The following is an 11780-nucleotide window of genomic DNA, read 5'->3' as shown; positions in this document are numbered from 1 at the left end:
GTTCATGTGGATAATCTTGTGACAAAGCTTAAATTGAAATTGGGTTTTTATTTTCATAATAAGGCTTGGCTAGAAAGAAGCTTGTTCAGTCCACTTTCCTCTCTGTAATTGATTGTGGTGACTTGTTGTATATGCATGCAGCCTCCTCCGTCTTACAAAGACTGGACTCTTTATCATGCATCCTACCGCCTTATTACAAATGCCAAGTCACTCACCCACCATTGTACCAAATGGTAGGTTGGACCTCACTTTATATGCGCAGAAAGATACATTTGTATGTGTTCATCTACAAAGCCCTTTTGGGTAAACTCCCTCTTTACCTCTGTAGTCTGGTCTCCTTCACCACCAGCAGTTACCATACCTGGTCTGCTAGGTGGTTGCTACTTAAAGTCCACAGGACATTCACAGTATTAGGCAAGACTGCCTTCTCTTCTTCTACACCCGACGCATGGAATAGTCTACAATCCATGCTTCATCTAGATATGTTAGTGCCACTGAATGCATTTAAAATACTGATGGGAAACTGTTACAGAGGAGAGTAAATGCTTTTTTTTAGGCTGGATCATGTTGTTGTATCGTTGTATGTTTTAATTATGTAATTCATTGATTGTTGCTGCCTTCTTGGCCAGGTTTCCCTTGAAAAAGAGACTCTGGGTCTCAATGGGCATTTCCTGGTCAAATAAAGGTTAAATAAAATAAATTCCACAAGTTACCACTGGCTAAATCTATGACATTAAAATGCCTATTTACTCTGTTCCATCTGACTGTGCAATCCACTGTCTCATCAACACAGGCAGGGAAATTATAAACTTGATCTCCACTATAAAAAGCATCTAGACATCTGACATTTATTTTAGACTAACTTTAAGTTTTCAACAGCGGAAATTTGTATAAACATTGCTGTCTGTCTCTCCGATATTTGCAACATTGTTTCAATATTCAAATTTGATCTCCAACTTTCCCATAGTAATGAACGTGTAGGGGTCGGTAGCCGGGATGAGAGAGAGAGACAGGCAGGGTTTCTCAGCCAGTCAAAATCATGAATAGGCTGGCATTATTTTATGGATATATACAAATAAATTTCACTTGAAAAAAGGGAAAACGAAACAAAGCGCAGCTAGTTTGCAGTCTTTCCAGCTTTCGTTTGAAGTTATTGTGTTATCTGTGTTGTTGGCTAGCTCCTCTGTCGCAAGAGGGCACATGTTCTATGCCAGGCAAAATCGTGACTCATTAGCTCATTGTTATGGATGTCTCCAAATAAATGTCACTAGATAACATCTTAAACAAATGCAGCTACTGTTATTCTGTCTGCACTGTTTGTCGTGACTGTAAATTAGCCGTAGTTGGCTAGCTAAGAACATTGCCAACCAGTATGGCAATAGAACATTTAGAACAAACGACTGGGTCGCATCCATAGATTCAAAACAAAAAGACTGAAAGACTGGGTCACGGCTCTGGCAACCGAACCAATAGAACAAACGACCAGCCGGCTTGGGTAGCAACCATAGATTTTTGGGGGGACTATATCTTGTGGAAGTCCTTAAGCCATTTTGCCACAACTTTGGAAGTATGGTTGGGGTCATTGTCCATTTGCATGACCCATTTGCGGCCAAGCTTTAACTTCCTGACTGATGTCTTGAGATGTTGCTTCAATATATACACATCATTTTCCATCCTCATGATGCCATCTATTTTGTGAAGTGCACCAGTCCCTCCTGCAGCAAAGCACCCCCACAACATGATGCTGCTACCCCCGTGCTTAACGGTTGGGATGATGTTCTTCGGCTTGCAAGACTTCCCCTTTTTCCTCCAAACATAACCATGGTTATTATGGCCAAACAGTTAAATTTTTTGTTTCATCAGACATTTCCACAAAAAGTACGATCTTTATCCACACGTGCAGTTGCAACCCGTAGTCTGCCTTTTTTTATGGCGGTTTTGGAGCAGTGGCTTCTTCCTTGCTGAGCGGCCTTTCAGGTTATGTCGATTATAGGACTCGTTTTACTGTGGATAAAAATACTTTTGTACCCGTTTCCTCCAGCATCTTCACAAGGTCCTTTGCTGCTGTTCTAGAATGGATTTGCACTTTTCAAACCAAAGTACGTTCATCTCTAGGAGACAGAACACGTCTCCTTCCTGAGCGGTATGATGGCTGCATGGTCCCATGGTGTCTATACTTGCATACAATTGTTTGTACAGATGAACGTGGTACCTTCAGGCATTTGGAAATTGCTCCCAAGGATGAACCAGATTTGTCTTCAAAAAAAATTCTGAGGTCTTAGCTGATTTCTTTTTATTTTCCAATGATGTCAAGCGAAGAGGCACTGAGTTCGAAGGTAGGCCTTGAAATACATCCACAGGTAAACCTCCAATTGAGTCAAATGATATCAATTTGCCTATCAGAAGCTTCTACAGCCATGACATCATTTTTTTGAATTTTCCAAGCTGTTTAAAAGGCACAGTCAACTTAGTGTATGAAAACTTCTGACCCACTGGAATTATTATACAGTGAATTATAAGTGAAATAATCTGTCTGTAAACAATTGTTGGAAAAATTACTTGTGTCATGCACAAAGTAGATGTCCTAACCGACTTGCCAAAACTATAGTTTGTTAATTAACAAGACATTTGTGGAGTGGTTGAAAAACAAGTTTTAATGACTGCAACCTAAGTGTGTGTAAACTTCCGACCGTATCTTCAAATCACATACCTATAAGTGAACTTACTTCAGAGAAAAAAACTAATGTAGTAAATATACTCAACACCATGTATTCATTGTCTAACAGATACAAATAAATTCAATAAACTTGAAATCATCAGCATGGTAATAAAGAAAATAGCAAAGACTGGATCTTTCCCAAATAAATTGTATATGTTTTTATGTAGCTACAACTATGTGGATGTTGACAGTAGGATGTTTAAAGGGACAACTACAGAATTGTTTACATGGGCCAAGTGATAACTGAGCAATAGATTAACCAATGGATGTTTAAAAGACAATTAACACCATTTTAATAATAAAAAAACCCAGACTCAGACCCAGTTCAGAACTAATGCCTTTTTGAGTGAACTTCGGAGATGGGTGGCTGTGGAAGTGCTTTGTCCAAAGTTGTTGAATGCATTGAAACAAATCAGAAAAAACTAACAAAATTAGGATACTGAAAACAATTTATATTTTGGTATCTTATAATATAGAAACTGAGTATTATTCCTTATTGTTACTAAATGCTGGGTTAATATTGGACAAACACGGCATTGGGTTAATTCAAACCAGCGTGTTTGGGTTGTGTTTCTAACCCAGCGACTTGGGTTGAACGCTTGACCCAACTGCTGGGTTAATTAAACTACTATATATCGTGACATAAACCCAGCACATTGGGTTGGGCGATTGACCCAGCAGAGGGATAAATTATATAATCCTATAATTATATAATCCTATGGAGGGAGCTGGTATGGGGTTGACAGTTCACACCCTGTTGTAAATCAACGATTAGAATATTCAGCTATCTCACTCTCCAAATTCACACAGGAATGTGCCTTTGTTTCACAGATGTTTTCATGACGAAACTCTAAGACTTTCTAAAGCATAGAACATGGAGAATAACATAGAACATGGAGAATGGGCAGAGGTGACCTAAAAGAAGACTAATGTCATATGGGTTGTTATTTTGTGATGTCATTACAAATGTTATAAAGGAAATACTGTAACTTGAAAAGTATACCCACTATATGTGTGATCTTTCCATCCTTTACGTTGTGTATGAGATATGAACAATTATGAAAGTGCTTTTGTTAAAGAGAGAGATGTGATCTTAGAAACTATAAGATTATATATCTTTATACAAGTGAGTAGTCACCGACCCCTTGAGTGAGGTTCGAGTGCATGTCAGCCTCACAAACTGCCCCTTTTGAAGAACTGTATAAAACGATGGGTTAAGAATTAACATATCAGACCAGAGAGGCGTGTAGCTGCAGCTCACGTGTAACGCTTGTCGTCTGGGGAAGGTGAGGAGGACCAAGGTGCAGCGTGGTAAGTGTTCATATTTTAAATATTTTAATGAACACTGAAAACAAAACAATAAACAACCAATAAACAGTCCTGTAAGGTGCAACACAACACTAAACAGAAAATAACCACCCACAAAACACAATGGAAAACAGGCTACCTAAATATGGTTCTCAATCAGGGACAACGATTGACAGCTGCCTCTGATTGAGAACCATACCAGGCCAAACACAGAAATAGAAAATCATAGACAAACTAACATAGACAACCCACCCAATTCACGCCCTGACCATACTAAAACAAAAGACAAAACAAAGGTCAGAACATGACAGTCCCCCCCCCCCTCCCCAAAGGTGAGGACTCAAAACCTGAACCTATAGGGGAGGGTCTGGGTGGGTGTCTGTCCGCGGTGGCGGCTCTGGCGTACTCCACCATAGTCTTTCTCTGCCTCCTTAACCGCCTCCGTGACCTCTTAAGAGCGGCAACCCTCGCCGCCGACCTCGGACTGGGGACCCTAGCCACGGGTCCCGAATGGACGGGAGATTCCGGCAGCGCCGGACAGGTGGGAGGCTCCGGCAGCGCCGGACAGGCGGGAGAATATGATTACTGTAAGAGTAGTTTCTAAAATGTACAAACGTTAAGTCTCTCTGTCTCTCTCTCTCTTGCCCTCTCCATGTCTTTTGTAACATATCATGTCAGTCCACTAAGGACCTGTTTAAATGTATGAAGTGTGTATGTTTATCCTGTGTTGCCATTTAGTTAGCTAGCAAATAAATCATTCAACCAGTTTGTGTAGTACTGAATCTTAAGTAAGGCTGGGTTTTTTGCAGATGCAGGAGGTTACGACTCTTCAGAATGATAATTTGATACGAGGTTATAATTAATGAGTTGACTGTTTATGGATGTAATAGGTAAAGACCTTTACAGTTTAATTTGGAAGATAATAACTCTTTAAAGAACCGGTCTCGTGGTGACCCAAATCCTAATTAGTTCATTGTTGCATGATTAATTTAATTGGGTAACAATTATACATAGTTAGTTGATTAGAGAAATAACAGTCATTGGATTAATGAAAGTAAAGTCACGACGCTTGTCACGCCCTGGTCTTCGTATTTTGTGTTTTCTTTATTATTTTGGTCAGGCCAGGGTGTGACATGGGTTATTTATGTGGTGTGTTTTGTCTTGGGGTTTTTGTAGGTTATGGGATTGTGGTATAGTATAGTAGTCTAGGAAAGTAGGTGTTTATCGTTGTCTCTGATTGGGAACCATATTTAAGCAGCCATATTCTTTGAGTGTTTCGTGGGTGATTGTTCCTGTCTCTGTGTTTGTTTGCACCAGATAAGGCTCAGTCACGTTGGTTTTTATTTTTTCCTTGTTTTGGAAGAGAAGAGAAGAGAAGAGAACGTGAGCCAGGGGCGCCATTCTCGTTGCGGAGATGGTGCAAAATACATCAACACGGTCGGTCCCTGGGATTGGGCTGGCCAACACGATTCGGTTTGCTTGGAAGGGAAAGGAGTTGGAGCCTTTAGGACGGGAAACTTTTGGAAGGACAATTTTGATGGGGATTCTAAAGCTGACGGTGAAGGACGTGTTTTGCTTCCAAGGCAACTCGTTGGAGGGAGCATACAACGTGGCACTACATACAGAGGAGAAACACGATGATATCCTGAGAAGAGCAAGAGCAGTGGGAGGTGAGAGGCCGATGTGCCACTATGAAATAACAAGCCTGGCGAGGAACAACTTTAGGGTTGTAACTGTCAACATTTACAACCCATACGCTAAGGACGAAGAGGTGAGGGCCTTTCTGGGGAGATACATGGATAACGTCTCCTCAGCAAGGCACCTCAAAGACTCCCTTGGGTTTTGGAATGGGAGGAGAGGTTTCCAGGCCCTCCTCAGTGAGGACCCAAAGGGACATGGTGGCTACCTCCATCCTCCTGCTATGTTCTCCCTGGGGGCTGACAGGGGGACGTTGTTTTATGCACGTCAGCCTCCATTTTGCAGGAGCTGTATGGCCTACGGCCACATCTTCGCCTCGTGCAGCGCAAGAAAATGCAGATTTTGTGGATCTGGGGAGCACGAGGCGAAGAATTGTGACGAGCCTAAGGCGTGCCACGGGTGTGGCTCGTCAGCACACCTGTGGCGGGGGTGCCCGGCTCGTCAGAGGTCATATGCGTCTGTAGCTGGGGGGGGGAGCAGGAGCGGGGGATGGGGGAAGAAGAGGAGGGGAAGGAAGCACGCCTCATGACCAGAGTACAGGCCCAGAGGGGAAGGTCGCAAGGAAGAAGGAGGAGCAAGAAGCGGCGGATGGAAGAGAGAAGGAAACAGAAGGCACGGGAGTAGGAGAACCAGGAAAAGTGGCGGAAGAAGGCAAGCGAGTGGAGGAGCATGAGAGAGAAGAAAGCGAGGGAGGGGTGGTGGAGAAGTAGATGGTGGAAGAGCAAGTGGAGTGGGGGGAAAGTGCCCTGGTGGAAGAGATGAGGGGTATGATGGAGGAGCTGGCGGGGGGGAGGGTGGTATCTCTCCATGCCGCCATCACCAAAGAAGAGAATGAAGAGGAGGGTGCGATTGGCCGACAGTGAGAGGGAGGGGATGGCCAAGAGAGTGATGGGGGTGGGAGAAACCTCTGGGTTGCTGCTGGTTTCCCCAGGCCCTCAACTTCTGTTGGGTGGGGACACACCTAACAAGTCTCAGGACTGGGTGCAGGAGGAGGTGGGGAGTTTTTTGTTTGGGGACTCAGCCTCCCCTATTTTTTTCCAAAACAGCTGCAGCGCTGGGGAGGGGGAGGAGTGTAGGGGTAGACCCAGGGTGCAGGGCACCCCGGAGCCAAACACTATTCCTGCATCCTGGGTTGGTGAGATGGAGGAAGAGGGGGGGACGTCGGGAGTACGGATGGTGTTATCACCGGTAGATATGGAGCAGGGGAGCATCGGGTGAGTCTCCTGTTTTTGTTTTTTTCTGTCTGTGTTTAGTATTTGAGTGTATTACATGTTTTTATTTTATTCTTTCATGGGGTCTAATTTTACTTTTGTTAGTTTAAATATAAGGTGTTTAAGGGATTATGTTAAGAGGAGGGCGGTTTTTAGTTATTTGGAGGGTGTGGGGTTTGATTTTTGTTTTTTACAGGAGGTTCACCTGAGGGATGGAGGGGATGTTAGTAGGTTTAAGAAGGAGTGGGACAAAGGGGAGTCGGTTTGGAGTATTGGGGGTGTGCACTCATCGGGGGTAGGGATTTTGTGTGGGCACAGGGAGGTAAAAGTGGAGGGTTCTTTTGTGGTGATGCAGGGGAGGGTTATAGGGGTGGATGTCACGATAAGGGATTGTAAATTTAGATTAGTGGTGGTGTATAGGCCACAGGTGGTGGCAGACAGGAGGGAGATGGTGGACTGTCTGGCGCCCCTGTGTGTCACAAATAGGAAATTAGTGATAGGGGGGGATTTTAATACAGATTTAGGAATAGGGGGGATAGCAGTGCAGGCGCCATCACCGGGCTAATGGCTTGCCATGGTCTGGTTGATGGTGGCCTGCACACTACTCCGAAAATGGCCGGTCCTACATGGCGCAACTCCAGGGGGGTTGTGCGGAGGCTCGACTATATTTTTGTACCCAGGTCTTTGGGTAAGTTGTCTGGGCGGCTGTTGCCTGTTTTCTTTTCGGATCACGACGGGGTGCTCCTGCAGGTGGGGTCGCCAGTCTGCCTCTTTGGTAGTGGGTACTGGAAGTTAGATCGGGATGTGCTGGAGGAGCAGGCTTTTGTTGACGGGTTTTTTGGTTTCTTTTGGAGGCTTGAAGGCCTCCGGTCCATGTGCGAGGGGGTGTTAGAGTGGTGAGAATTAGTTAAGGTGAGGATTAGGGCTTTTATAATAGGGTATTGCAAGAGGAAAAAAAGGGAGGAGAGGAGGGCGGTGGATCGTATCCAAAGGTTAATTGAACTCGAGTACGAGGCAGGCAACCTCGGCGGGTCGTTTGACTGGGAGAGATCCGCAACCCTAAAGGCGCAGCTCAGGGAGTTGCAGGAGCGGAAGGCTCGAGCTTTCCTGGAGCGTGCTCATAGTGGCTTTCTAGAACACAATGCGACTTGTTCTGCTATGTTCTTTAAGTCGGTTAGGGCCAGACAGAGTAGGAAGGTAATGCATGGCGTTAGGGAAGAAAATGGTAGTATAGTTAGAGAACCAGAGGATATGTCAGGGTGACAACTGATCATTTCCAAGGTTTATTTAAGGAAAGGGAAATAGATGTAGAGCAGGGAAATGTGTTTTTAGAACACTTGTCCAGGCGGTTGCCGGAGGACATTAGAGAAGTGATGGAGGCCCAGATTTCACTAGAAGAGGTTGAGAGCGCTCTTAGGAGGATGGGAAAAGGGAAGGTGCCTGGGATGGATGGGCTGCCGGATGAGTTTTATCTCAAGTTTTGGGGTATACTTGGACCAGTGGTCCTCGAAGTCTTGAAGGCCATCCTTGAGACGGGGGTCCCGGGGGGATCAATGGCTGTTGGTGTGCTGTCACTTTTATATAAGAAGGGGGAAGTAACAGACCTTGGCAACTGGCGGCCGTTGACCATGCTGTGTGTAGATTACAAGCTACTTGCAAAGGTTTTAGCAGACCGGTTGCGCACAGCCCTCCCCTACGTCGTCCATGAGGATCAGACGTGCGGGGTAGAGGGCCGCTCTATTAGATGGAACCTACAGTTAATCAGGGACTCCATCGCTTGGGTTGAAGATAGAGGACTGCCTTTAATGGTAGCAGCGCTAGATCAGGCGAAAGCCTTTGATCGCGTGAATAGATCCTTTTTATTCAGAGTGTTAGGTCGATTAGGATTTGGGGAGAAGTTCATAGGATGGATTCGTACATTATATATCGGAGCGGGGTTCCGAGTTAGTGTAAATAGTCACTTGGGTGACGTTTTTGATCTCTCGTCTGGGGTCAGGCAGGGGTGCCCACTCTCGGCTCTCCTCTTCGTTCTGTACATGGAGCCTCTGGGGGCTGCCATTAGGGCAGACACAGGGGTGGAAGGCTTGTTGATCCCTGGAAGTGGTGGGCTGCGTGTTAAGATGACGCAGTACGCCGACGACACTTCCTTGCTGCTGCGCAAGGACTCGTGCCTGACAAGGTCCCTTGCCATCTTTGGGGATTTCACCCGAGCGTCGGGAGCAGTTCTGAACCATGCAAAGTCTTCCGTCAAGTTTTACGGAAGATGGCGCGGTAGAACGGATGTGTCCGGGGGGTTATCTCTCTGTGAGGGGGCCCTGAGGATTCTCGGGGTCCATTTTGAGACCTCCGGCTCAGCGACGCTAAACTGGAACATGCGTATTGCAGTGGTACAGAGGAAGCTAGCAATGTGGAAGGCTAGGTATTTGTCTTTTATGGGCAAAGTCCTGGTCCTAAAGGTGGATGTGTTGCCGTCTTTTGTATTTGGCGTACATCTACCCATTGCCGGCTTGTCTGAGGAGGCCTCTAGTGAGGCTTGTGTTTCAGGTCATGTGGAGTGGCAGGTGCGAGTGGGTCGCCAGGGCACGCATGCTCTGTCCCATCGGGGAGGGAGGTAGGGGGGTACCACATTTCCCCCTCAAGCTGGACGCAATTTTTGTTTCTTTCTTGTTAACGGAGCTTGCTCTTCCAGTGATACACCCGTCCGGTTACCTCCTGCGGGTGTTCTTCTCGTATCAGGCAAGAAGCGTAATGGTGTGGTCTAACACGGGTCCTCGGGCGGAACAGCTGCCGTGGCACTTTGGTCATGCGGCCAAGTGGCTGCGTGCGCACCCTGAGGTTGAAGTTGCACGAGTAGGTTTAGATCACAGGCACCTGTACGAGGAGGTCAGAAAGGCAGGGAGTCCAGCGCCTGTAGTGGGCATCTCGGAAGTGGTCTGGGAGGGAGTGCAGGCGTGGGGTCTGGACAACAGGCTCAAGGACCTGAATTGGTTGAGCCTCCATAAGTGCTTGCCGGTACGTTCCATCATGTACCGGTATAGTTTGGTGCAATCCCCCACCTGTCCAAGATCCTCTTGTGGCAGGGAGGAGACTGTGCGCCATGTCTTTTGGGACTGTGCCTTTGCCGGAGTAGTATGGGCTAGGGCACGGGTGTTGTTAGGTTTGGTAAGGGGGGATTTTGTATTGACGTGGGCCAGGTTAGAGAGAGGTGTAGGGAGAGCGAGAGGGACGGATAGGGACAGGTTTCTGCTCTGGCTTCTCACAAGTCTCTTTAAACGGGGGCTGTGGGAAGCCAGGCAGAACATGGTGAAGACAGGGAGAGATTGGGGGGTGGGAGGGATAGTGAGGAGGGTGGAAGGAGATTTGAGGGGAGGATGAAGAGGGAGGAGAGGAAGTGGGGGCAGCATGCTGCCCGGGAGAGGTGGAAGGGGGGGTTTAGGGCTGGGTGTCATTTAGATTTGTAAGGGGATAGATTAGGGACGGGGAGATAGAGAAAGGTAGTTTGTAGGATGACGGGGAGGGAAGATGCTCCCCTGAGGGTTTGTTTGGTATTTTTTGTTTAGTTAAATTAAAATACCATTATTGAAGTATGAATGAGAATTATGAGTTGTAAAGAATTAATGGTATTGAATGTAATAAATTATTTTTTCTACCAAAAGAAAATAGGGCTGTATTGTTTTTTCACGTTACGTTTAGTATTGTTTGTTATTATCTTTATTAAAGATGTATCGAGATAACCACGCTGCGTTTTGGTCCTCCTCTCCTTCGACGGAAGAAAACCTTAACAACGCTCTTGGCATTCTGTCAACCAGCTTCATAAGGTAGTCACCTGGAATGCATTTAAATTAACAGGTGTGCCTTGTTAATTTGTGGAATTTCTTTCCTTCTTAATGTGTTTGAGCCAATCAGTTGTGTTGTGACAAGGTAGGGGTGGTATACAGAAGATAGCCCTATTTGGTAAAATACCAAGTTTATATTATGGCAAGAACAGCTCAAATCAAAGTGTATTTGTCACGTGCACCGAATACAACAGTGAAATGCTTACTTACAGGCTCTAACCAACAGTGCAAAAAAGGTATTGGGTGAACAATAGGTGAGTAAAGAAAGAAAAACAACAGTGAAAAAGACAGTAGCGAGGCTATAACAGTAGCGAGGCTATATACAGACACCGGTTAGTCAGGCTGATTGAGGTAGTATGTACATATGGTTAAAGGTACTATGCATATATGATAAACAGAGAGTAGCAGTAGTGTAAGAGGGGTTGGCAGGTGGTGGGTAGTGGAAGGACACAATGCAGATGGCCCGGTTAGCCAATGTGAGGGGGCACTGGTTGGTCGGGCCAATTTGTACATGAATGTATAGTTAAAGTGACTATGCATATATAATAAGCAAAGAGAAACGACAGTCCATCATCACTTTAAGACATGAAGGTCAGTCAATCTGGGAAATTTCAAGAACTTCAAAAACCATCAAGCGCTATGATGAAACTGGCTCTCATTAGGACCACCACAGGAAAGGAAGACCCAAAGTCACCTCTGCTGCAGAGTTTAAGTTCTAGAGTCAGCCTCAGAAATTGGAGCCCAAATAAATGCTTCACAGAGTTCAAATAACAGACACATCTCAACATCAACTGTTCAGAGGAGACTGTCTGAATCAGGCCTTCATGGTCAATTTGCTGCAAAGAAACCACTACTAAAGGACACCGATAATGAGAAGTGACTTGATTGGCCAATAAACACAAGCAATGGACATTAGACTGGTGGAAATCTGTCCTTTGGTCTGACGAGTGCAAATTTGAGATTTTTGGTTCCAACCGCCGTGTCTTTGTGAGACAGGTGATAGGTGAT

This window comes from Oncorhynchus mykiss, chromosome 4 (genome assembly GCF_057628025.1).
Source record: "Oncorhynchus mykiss isolate SJ-2025 chromosome 4, ASM5762802v1, whole genome shotgun sequence".
In the NCBI taxonomy this organism is placed as follows: Eukaryota; Metazoa; Chordata; class Actinopteri; order Salmoniformes; family Salmonidae; genus Oncorhynchus; species Oncorhynchus mykiss.
The sequence above is the reverse complement of the archived record's forward strand: the minus strand, read 5'-3'. Positions refer to the sequence as shown.